Source organism: Cornus florida, unplaced genomic scaffold, assembly GCF_030987335.1.
Source record: "Cornus florida cultivar Cherokee Brave unplaced genomic scaffold, ASM3098733v1 CherokeeBrave_3.0.0_Hap2_Chr03, whole genome shotgun sequence".
In the NCBI taxonomy this organism is placed as follows: Eukaryota; Viridiplantae; Streptophyta; class Magnoliopsida; order Cornales; family Cornaceae; genus Cornus; species Cornus florida.
The window spans coordinates 15,307,848-15,319,948 of NW_026775573.1; positions in this window are offsets into that span (position 1 = coordinate 15,307,848).

Below are 12,101 nucleotides of genomic sequence, written 5' to 3' on the forward strand. Positions count from 1 at the left end.
CTTAAGTAACTATTGAACTTAAGTAATTCATTTATATATACTATTGCATCTTTAATACTTTATTTTGGTCATCATGCTATATATTTAAATTGTAATTCAGCTACACAACCACGAAAAAAAAAAAACCATCTGAATATTGAACTTAAGTAATTCATTGAATATTGAACTTAAGTAATTCATTTATATATACTATTGCATCTTTAATACTTTATTTTGGTCATCATGCTAATTGAAACAATCAAACACACACACACACACACACCAATATTACAACACATGTTTTCCCCTCATTAATTGTTCATTAAGGGAGTGTGGTTTAATCCTCTATATCATGTTCTAATCTTTAGTTATGTAATGACCCGGTCATTTTCATTCATTTCCTTTTCTCAGATTTTTACAGATATTTTTTTTTTCGTTGATCTTTTCCTTTCTGAGTTCGGTTTCTTGTCACTTAGTGACATCTTGAGTGCTCGGGGATAGTTTCCGAAACTCTTTTCCTTGGATTGAAGACTTCCCTTAAGGATCGAGTCATTTTTATATTTTCACTTTATGGAAACTATTCACTCTTCGTTTTTTTTTTTTCCCGTTTTTCACTTTGTTGGCACAACCTTACTTTTTGAGCTCGGATTGATCTCCGACTTTGCATGCATCCATTATATTTAAATTCCATGACATGTGTATTTTTACTTTCATAGAAAAGCATGTTAAGTGTTTACTTTTCTTGTAAAAGGTATGGATGTATAACCTTTTTGTAATGTTCATAACTTGTGGGGGTTTTGTGTAATTATGTAAAATAATTATTTTTCGTCTTAGGGACCATTTTGCAATTTAATCTGGAAGATATTTTCAAAAAGGATCTTTTTGTAATTTTTGAAAAGTGTGACAAGTGACACATTCTCATTGGTTCACTTGTTGACATTTGTGTGGAAACACTTTGATGCATTGGATGATGATATTTGGAGGGTGGAGATTCACCCACTTGTTGGCCTAGAATTGGTGCACTTGTTGGCTTAGATGGTTGACAAATGTAAGTGTGGGATTAAGCCTAGGAAGGAGCCATGGATTGGTGACAAGTGTAGGCTCACAAATTAAGTCTTGCAAATATCTTTGGGCCACTTTGGGATTATGGTTTTAAAGAAGGGTTTTTGTGCAATTGACCATAGTTGTGTGTGTTGACCATGGTGTAAGACCACATAGTGAGTGGAGGATTTCTATTTCCTCCACTCACATTCTATCACACTTGATTTCATCATCTCTATCTCTTGTAAAGAAAACCCTAACCTCTATGGAAGAAGCTTAAAGCCTTAAGCTTTGACCTTGATTTTTGAGGGTCTTCCATTGATTTCCAAGCTTGACCTTGGGAATACTTTTTGTTCCCCTCATCCTACTCTTCATAACCCTAGAAGGGTTTACCATTTGAGCTTGCTTGCCTTGGATTCAAGAGGAACAATCCTCTTGTGAGGTAAGGGATGTTATAGGGTTTTATTTTTGTTTCTTGCATGCTATTAATACTTATATAAGTTGTATGCATGACTTTTGTTAATTTGAGAAATTAGTGATTTATCATATCTTGCATATAACTCATTTTAGACTTTGTAAATGGCATGGCCATGAGTTGATCTTTGACATATGTTAATTTGAAATGATTTAAATGAGTTTTCAAATCCAGAGATTAAATGGATTTAATTTGATTTAAATTATAGTAAATTGTGTTTTGCTTGTATCCCATTTTAGATTTGAGATATGGTATGACCATGATTTGGTGCTTGTTATATATTAATTTGGGATCATTTGAATAACTTTTGAAATTTAGAGATTTAATTAAAATTGAAATAATTAAATTCTATATGAAGGTATCTTGCTCATTTTGTACTTTTGACTTGATATATGTAATGAGCATGCTATGTTGTTTAACATAGATTAAATTGAGGTTATTTGGAATAGATTTGAAATCTAGAGAATTTAATTATTTTGTTTAATTAAATTCTATCTATTGGCTCCATGGATCTATTTGCGTTTTAGAAGTTGTTTCTATATAAAACTCATAGAGATTTGTTCTTGTTTTTTTTTTACATAGATATTATTGTTATATTTATATTCATGAGAACATGTTTTCTTCATGGAATATATTGTTGCCTTGTTTAATGAATTGCACACTTTGTACTTGACATTATATATGCCATTTTAGAATTTAAACTCTAAGGCATGAATTATGTGGTTTCAACCTACTTGTGCATAGAAGGTAATTTCGTGCATTATATAAATTATGTATAAGTTGTGAACTTATTTGGTTTATTTTGGAGTTTTGGGATATTGTTGTTACAAGTGATATGGCTAGAGTTTGGCTCGAGTGCGGGAGGTATGAGTTCTATCCAATTGAGATAGTGCGCACTAGGGTGGTCTTCCTAGCGGGTTAATGCCCGGAATAACCATTTTGTTCTTGGCGGAAATTCGAGACGTGATGTCCAAGTCTTCCACTATTTGTTTTCGCATTCAATTCCAAGTTGACAATCATGTTTAATTATGACTTGTGGTTTTGGTTATTGGCGATTTGATGTTGTTAAGTACATCTATACTAAATTGCTATATTTAGTTGTTTTCACACTTTTAGATTTCTAGTTGATAACCTAGAAAATCTATGTCTTAATGTGTGGTATTAGATATTCTAATTATACTAAATTGTTATATTTAGTTGATTTCGCATTTTTAGATTTCAAATTGGTAACTTTGAGAATTTATATCTAGTTGCTTTGTATAACATGCTTCTATATTGGTTAAATTGCGTAGATATTGTGATTTGTGTGTTATTGTTCAAATGTAACTTAGGAATGATCCTATAGATTTATTTAAAACATAGACGTTAGGTGGCATGACCCACTTTGGTTGTTTTTGCATTTTAGATTTCAAGTTGATAATTTTGAGAATCTATATCTTATTATCTTGTATAACATGTTCCTATGTTATTGAAATTGCATAAGTGATGTGATTTATGCTAGAAATAATCTAGGGTAGCTTAGGATACTCCCTAAGTCTCATCTTGACATAGACGTTAGGTGGCATGAGCCCCTTTAACATGTTTCACCTTAAGGTGATAAAATTGTAAAACGTTAGGTTGATACATGCTCATTTCCTACAAGTAGCTTTATGTTACTCACCCACGTAGTGTGGACATTTTTTAGGTACAAGAATCAAAATTGAGATTCTCATTATGCTTGGATGGTTTGTGGACTTGGAGACTTCCATTTTTGTGAAGGTTGGCTCGGAATGCTAATTGTAGCCTTATTTGTCAAACGTGTATATTTGATTCTAAATTTGTAATATGTGTCTAAGTACAATTTTTTATTCTCATTTTATGTATATGACATGAGGCCAAGGGCCAAACTTCTTTTGGAATTGCATATATGTCATGGATGTTAAATCTTACCTTTAATGAGAATATATGAAAAATCATGCGTTTTAGTATGCTATCTTGCACCGGGGCTTGCATTGTGTATGAAATTCATCCTTTAGCATTCATTAATCATGTATAAAGTGTGGCCGAGGGCCAAACGGTATTTTGAAACCATTTCATGATTTTGAGTTCCAAGTTTTCATTCCAAGCTTCATTTTCGCCTTTTTGCCGTTGGGGGTACATATTTCGTATCGGCGATATTTTTAAGCCATGGACCATTGTAGCACATCCTAATAGGTAAGTTACGTTTGCGTGCATGATCGTTTTTATGAAAAACATCTTCTTTGGTGAAATGAGCCTCCTACGGACTCATTTTGTATTTTTATTACATAATCCGGTTTAAGGGTATTTTGGGTATTTCACTTAAAAAATAAAAACTTCTCTTGACATGGTCATGTAGAAGACATGATTTTAGGGGGGGTTTCTTCTTTGTGTTTTTCCAAAAAACATCATCTCGGACACGAAAACCCCATTTCAAATTCAGTTTTCTGGTAGAAAAAAATTTGCTTGCTGCCAGCCTCATCTAATCGATTAGATGAGCCATCTAATCTATTAGATGGTCTTTCGAGGGATTTCCAGCATTCTATTTTGGCATCTAATCGATTAGATGGTCTTGGGTTGCTTCTTTTGACCATTTTTCTTCCGTTAGTCATATCTTCTTCATCTGAATTCCGAATTAAGTGATTCTTGAGTCTAAATTCATTAATTTTTCGTTGTCTTTCCAATGGTGAGCTCAGTAGCACCCACTTTTATGTTGAAAATGACCATTTTGCCCCTAGGTTCATTCTTGTCCCTTTTTGAAACGTCGTTTCCGCATTTATTTCCTTTGGGTTCCGTGACCTCGTTGAGGGTAACATTAACGTCTTAGAGGTTATGTTGATACATAGAGACAGTTGTTTAGTCTTTGTTTCTGCATTTCGGATCCGTTATCGTGTCATCTTTTAGTTCATCACTGACGCACCAGGTTGAAAAACTTGGGCCGTCACAAGTTATACCTCAAATTTGCAGAAATCTGGGATCCAATTAGGGTTTGAAGAACACGGCCTCATGCTCCAGGAGATCTTTGCGCTTTTATGCACCTTGAGCCTTTAACAACTATGGAATGAGCTGTACTCGTATTATTAGATACACTCATTGGATACTTTTTAAATACTCTGTATATCTGTCCAATTCTTCGTACGCGGTGTCTATATAAAAATAAATTTTTATTATTTTAAATATATAATCCGACACTTTTAAATATTTTTAACACAAGCCTAATATAACACATTCTTAAGTGTGTAATTTTTTTTTTTTTTTAAAAAAAAAAATTAACATTATACCTTATCACAAGCAAATCATTAATAAGTAATATTTATTCATTTAAAATAAAATTATTATTATAATAAAATAATAAATAATATATATAAATAAAAATTATTACAACTCTTAACATAAAAATAAAAAATGAATTAAAATTTTATAATATTATTATGAAGGGGTGCCCATATCCTACCTTCTTTTTTTTTTATTTTTTTTTATCCCATATCTAAGTGTCCAGACTATACAATTCGGTACGCCTGCTTCATAGAAACAGCATGACCAGGGAAGCCGACACGATGACATGGCCCAGTAAGAAGGAGGATGCAGATAAGCAGCATGACCAGGGAATCCGACGATACCAACTCTAACATAAAAAGAGACGACGACAACTGTATATATATATACACACACACGGTATATTTTATAGATTTGAAAGTGCACAGCAATGATGTGGTGAAATCTACATAAAATTTGTTGACTACAATATAATGTAGTAGTCATGGCTAGGTGTGGAAACATATAAACTTGAAAGGAAATAAATATGGAATAAATTTTTTTATATATATTTATTTATAAGAGATAATATTGGCATATAATTAGCTGGCCTAATTAATAATTTTTTAATTTATAACATTTGACCAATATTCTATTTATATCAAATATCCTCCAAATATTATATTTACTGCTAATAATATTTGGTAGCATTAGTACCGAATATTTCCTTTTCAACACTCCCCCTGAAGTTAGTTTGAAGATATCCTCCATAGCCAGCTTGTCAATTAGTCTGTCGAATTGTTTCGTAGGAAGTCCCTTTGTAAGCACATTTGCAATTTGCTCGATAGTAGGAATGTACGGCATACAGATCAATCATTTTTCGAGCTTTTCCTTGATGAAGTGTTTGTCTACCTCCACATGCTTTGTTCTGTCATGAAGCACTGGATTGTGAGCGATTGAAATAGCTACTTTATTGTCACAGTACAATTTCATAGGCAACGAATTAGAGACTTTTAATTCATCCAATAGTCTTTTAACAATACCTTCTAAGGGATGGCTAGTTCAAGATGCTGAACAACAAAGTTTGATTTTGGAAAAACATCATCATTATGGGAATGTACACGCGGTAGAAAATTACGTCATCCCCAAGGAATTCCAAGAATTCTTGTTATACATTCGTTCCAACCCTCAACCCTCTTTTCTAGATTCATCGATATTGAATCAATCGAACGCACTTCTAACACCTGTTCTACTTTTGGAAGATCCTGCCCTAATGGTTGGTCAAGCAACAAAAACGTTGTATTTTCCGGTACATCATTATGGATTGGATTAGTCTTTCTGGTGGGTATCTCATGTACTACATTGGCAAATGCAATGGATAGCCGAAAAAAAAAACACTAAAAAAAACTAGAGGAGAGTTCCAACCTTCCCCTTCCCACTACATTTCATTCTCAATTTCCTTATACAGGAACGAGTCGGATAACAAAAATTCTTTATTAAAACTCATTGCACCAACACCACAATGCCAACTCAAAAACTGTATATCCTACACTTTTGAAGAAATTATAATACATATTTACCATCACACCCCTTCTTCCCCTCCCTTTTTCTCCCTATTCCCGTCCATGGGAGTGGGTAGGTGCCGTTTTGCCTCCTACAACTTCAATAAACTCAGCGTGTGTCAATAAGTTCGATCTATGGGTGTTTTTCAGATCGTTTTTGCTTTTGTTTGGCTAGATATGCTCATGTTTGGCTTGTTTCCGACTAATATGGGTGGATCTACTGTTTCCTCTCCGGTTAGATCTCTTATCTATGTCGGTTTTGGTTGTTCCCGACTTCATCTGATCTTTTCTACTTGATTTGATCTTGTGCGGGTTTTGGTGGTTTTCTCTCTGTCGGAGGCGCCTTATGGATGTAGGTTTGGAGTTGCTGCCTTGATGATGGCCAGGCTTTTGGGTCACTCTAGTTGCTACAGCATTTTGGGTTCTTAAGATTTACCATCCAATTGTTGCGGTTGTAGGAGCCTAGAGCCTAGGCGCGCCTTTAACAGCATTGATCTTAAGATTTTGGATCTGATCTCTCTAGACCTACTTATTGATCCAGCGTAGAACCTCAATTTCAAGAACCTTTCATTATATTAATTGACGAGGTTTAGAACTCTTATGAAGTAGATTGATAAATTCATTAGTATAAGCTTAAAGTCCAGATTTCTGCATGCTCAGATGTGCATTGATAGGAGTATAAATCTTATCTATAAGTGGTTCTATATGTCAACTGATTTTCTTGGGCTATGTTGTTTCGCTGCTTTTATGTGGTTGTAGTATATTTGTGACAACTACACATCTACTTCACTTTGTGTGGATAATTTTTGAAAACTTGTATTCACTCTGTATTTTCCTAGTGAAGGCAATTGTTGTCAGATTTTTCCTCTCTTTACTAGTACAAGCATTGATTCGTTGTTTTCCAGGTGAACCACAAAGACTTCAATGAAGGTATTATCCTAGTTTAGGCTAAGAAGAAAGCAAGGTTAAATTATTATGCATAAATCATATTATTGCATAGTTGGGTGTAGTTTTATGTTACATATATTATATTATTATTTATTAATATTGTAATATATATATATATAGAGAGAGAGAGTTTACGATTTGGTTCAAGTGGACTTGGAATCGGAACTGGAATCGTAACAGGGATGGCTGTGCAAATGTGAGGGAACGGTTAGATCTTTATCCATGTTCTGTGTATATGATGAATCTGGTTACAATGAGATGCATGTCTAGTGATATTTCTTGGTAGAAGTATTTTTGAACCTATTAGCCTCAACTTCCTATGCTTGCTTAATCGGGTGGAGAATTTTCTAGTGTAGCTTAATCTGGTTGATCCAACGGCTGAGAGATCTCGGGGGTACGATACCCCCGGGGTACTGGAGACTTTTACAAATATGGTAGAAGTATTGATGGTTGATCCAATGGCTGAGAGACCCCGGTACGGTACCCTAGACTTTCTCAGTTTGTGAAAGTATACAATATCCTGAGGGTATCTTACCCCCTAGGTTCCAACCTTCGAATGTGGTGGTGGGACTAACCTAATGGTTGATTCAACGGCTAAAAGACCCTGGGGTACGATATTATGGGGTATTGTAGACTTTCTCTTAAAATTCAATGTATATCAGTTGTTAAATTCCACCATCCATTCCATAGTACCCAAGCCCCGATCTCACCACTCCTTCACATTTGCACTCTGACTAATATTTAATATTAAGAATAAATTACACTGACCTCGATGGGATTTTGTGAAATAACACATAGGTGGAGCGTTTAATGTTATTACTTTGTAGGTTTGTGTCGTTTGACGCATGTGCTCAAAATCCCCTTGCTTTATTGAAAATTCAAAAAAATTACTAAGTTGCCCTTGTCATGTGTGAAAAGACACTCATAGCCTCAAATTTTGATGGAAAATGATATAGCATCATTGATACATTGACCAAAAAGCCATGGATTAAGGAATGGCCATATATAATATATCAATGGAAACCTCATTTCCTCTAGGTCATTTTTCATTCACACCTCACCATCAAACTCTCACCACAAGTTTGAAGGACATTTACCAACACCCTAAAGTTTAATTCTCTCCGAGCCTGTCTTTCTCCCTCTTAAAAATCATTCACAGTTCCAAATCAATTCTTTTTTTATTTTTTATTTTTTATTTTTTGTTTATTGGTTATCAATTAGCATATATATTTTTTCATTCAATTGATTCAGTTATAGAGCATGAGATTTGTTAATTGTGTACGAGTATTGGAAGAATTTACAGAGAAACCTTCAATTATAAATGTACAGAACTAGATATATATATGTCTATATATAATATCATAGATTGATGAGATATTTGAATAAGTTGAACTATATTCTAGTTCTGTACATTTATAATTAATTGATGAGATATATTTGAATAAGCAGGGAAATTTGCCTACTATGAACTCCCAACAGTAATATTATCCCTCGCATGCTATGGTGGTGTGTCACTTATTTCTACTAGCAGAGAAAAAGAGTGACCATCAGTCTACCACTATGACTGAACCTTCTATTGCAGAGAACAAAACTAAGTATATATGATTATTCGAATTTAATTATTATTATTTTTTTATATTAGCAATAAATTCATAAATTTGTTTGTCCTACAAGAACTCGAACCTTCCTCACCTTTCATGTGGGGGTCAAGACATGCGCGCATCTTATGCCATACTCATAACAAAAATAGTGACATATATACATGAATAATGATACTTGTATCGATCACTTTAGCAGAATTGTTAGGCATACTATATTTGATTGGTCCATGCATGCTAAATATAAAAAAAAGAACCCTCTACTTCCTTATCTAATGCATTAATGACCAATTATATATAGTAGGCCTCAAGTTAAGAACAGGGCAAAAGCAAAAAAAATTTTATATCCCTGCATCATTGAAAATCTATTGTGAGATTGAAATCATTCTAAACACAGGCGTGCACACAAACACAAACAAACACAAACAAACAAACAAACAAACAAACAAACAAAAAATTCATTGTCATGGTATATATATCCTCAACACTGCTGATGGTCCAAAACTGTAAGAGATGGCAAAAGCAAAAATATATCCTTGCATCATTAAAAATCTAGTGTGATATTGAAATTTGAGTGAGGGCATTGCTTTTCCTTTCAGGACAAGAGGAGGGGTGGATCCAATACTCTTTTTTCTTAGAATTATGAAATCTAACGCTATGTTTGGTTCGAAGGAAGGATTGGAGATAGATGAGAGAAGGGATAGATGGTACTGTAAGCAAATTAGTATTCTATCCATAATTAATTAAATATATTGTTTATATATGCATATAAGAAAGGTTGCACCCTTAGAATGAATAGTCGCATATAAATAGTTGTGTCGGTTGATGGAACCAACACATCTCTTCACCTATGAATGAAGTGGTCCCAACCCTCACTATATATATGCATAAAAGGTCTTGGAGTCCATCATCGTTTTGCAGACATAGGAGAGGGTTGAAGATCGTTTCCGCTCTAGTGTTCTCTTCAAAACATAGTTTCTACATCGGGTATGTCTTATTTATAAAATTTATGCATTGGACCATGTTTCTATTTATGTTAGAGTATTTTTTACATGTGATATCAAAGCCAACATGGACTCTGATGCATAAATTTGATTTATTTATTAACAATATATTGTTAATAGTATAGTATGAAATTTATATACAATACATATTTGAGATGGAAAATGACACATATATATGTATATATATACTCTATTTTTCATGTATATGCATATACACACACGCTATGTATGTGTGAAAGTATCAAATATTTTAATACAATTATATTATATTACAAACATGTATGCTTAAGATTTTCAAAATTTATATGCATGCAAAGATATTGATATTGATATATATATATATATATATATATATATAGGAGAAGATAGAGATATTTATTAATTATGACTGTTACTGTTGTGTCTTTATGTTTTGATTGATTATGACGGTTGGTGGTTGAAACATACTACCCATTCAACGTACCATTGCATGCTCTCTATTTGGGTTACAAATGTTCTCAAGAGTCATAACTTAGTCATGTCTTTTTGGGTTTAAACCAACAGACATGCCTTTATGGATTTGAACCAACAGATATGCCTTTATGGAGTTAAACCAACAGACATGTCTTCTTGGAGTTAAACCAATAGACATACCTTTTCGGATTTGAACCAACAGATATGTTGTTTTGGAGTTAAACTAACAGACATGTCTTTTTGGATTGGAACCATCAGACATGTCTTTTTGGATTTGAACCAATAATCATGTCTCTCTACCAATAGTCATGCGTGTTGCATACAACCCTATTTACTCTATGAATAAGGGTGGCTAAGTTTAACCAATGAAATTCTTATTATAACATGTATAAATTTTAAAAAATTTGGGATTATATTTTATTCCTTAAATATTATTTTTCATATTTAGTATGCCATTTTTACGTAATTATCATCATAGTTAAATATTTTATATACTTGATGATATACATAGTATAGTTAATGATTAATTTAAGGTCCTATATTTGTGTATATAAATTTTAAAATTATACTCATTATTGAAATCATATATATAATTATGCAAGTGTCTCATGTTATAAATTGTTGCATAATATGTATATGTGTATGACTTGATTCATTCGGAAAAATTGAATTATATTTTACAATTCTAAGCATAAGTGTCATTTAGTTTGATTGAGTGTTTAGTCACCAAAGTGGCACACTCTTGAAAATTTTAATGATATTTGCAGCTAGTGGCAAAATTATTATTTTATTAAAGTTAAAGGATTGTGTTGGCGTTTAGTAAAGACGAGCAATGATCAAGCCTAAAGGTGGGTCATTGAGTTTGTCAAACTAAGCGGATTGAGGTAATTAGTATAGAAGACACAACTGATGACTTTGAGTATAAGTTGTTATTGTATTTTCTTTGATTAATTAGCTTCAAAGGTGAAAGTTATTTCACCAGTGGGAGACTAATATATCATAATTTTGGCCCAAATGAAAGATTATTATATGTTATGTTGATCTCATTCAGAGTTAATTGTTTTGAAACATTATTTAATTAACTCTGGAAAGTTTAGTTGACATTCCTATCAATTAAACTGTAAATGTGTGGCCTTAGTTATTCTCAAAGTTAGTGGGAGTAAAATTTATCTTTAGTAATTGTACATGTAACTACCCACTCCACCACATGGTATGATATTATCCGCTTTGGGCCTAAGTCCGCACGGTTTTGTTCTTGGGCTTCACCCCAAAAGGCCTCATACCAATTGGAGGTGACACACTTACATATAAGCACTTCACTTTTCCTCTACCCAGGCGATGTGGGACTGTGCACCCGTAGCTCACCAGTGTGGTAGCCTGACAGTGTCTCTCGCACCCACCCACGGCAAACCGTCCACAAGGTCATCACAATCCACCCCCCTTGGAGGCCCGACGTCCTCGTCTGCACACTTCCGGCTGGGTCAGGCTTTGATACCATTTGTAACGACCCACACCACTACATGGTATGATATTGTCCGCTTTGGGCTTGAGCCCGCAAGGTTTTACTCTTGGGCTTCACCCCAAAAGGCCTCATACCAATTGGAGGTGACACACTTACATATAAGCACTTCACCTTTCCTCTACCCAGGCGATGTGGGACTGTGCACCCATAGCTCACCAGTGTGGTAGCCTGACAGTGTCTTTCGCACCCGCCCACAAGGTCATCACAATCCACCCCCCTTTGAAGGCCCGACGTCCTCGTCTACACACTTCCGACTGGGTCAGGCTC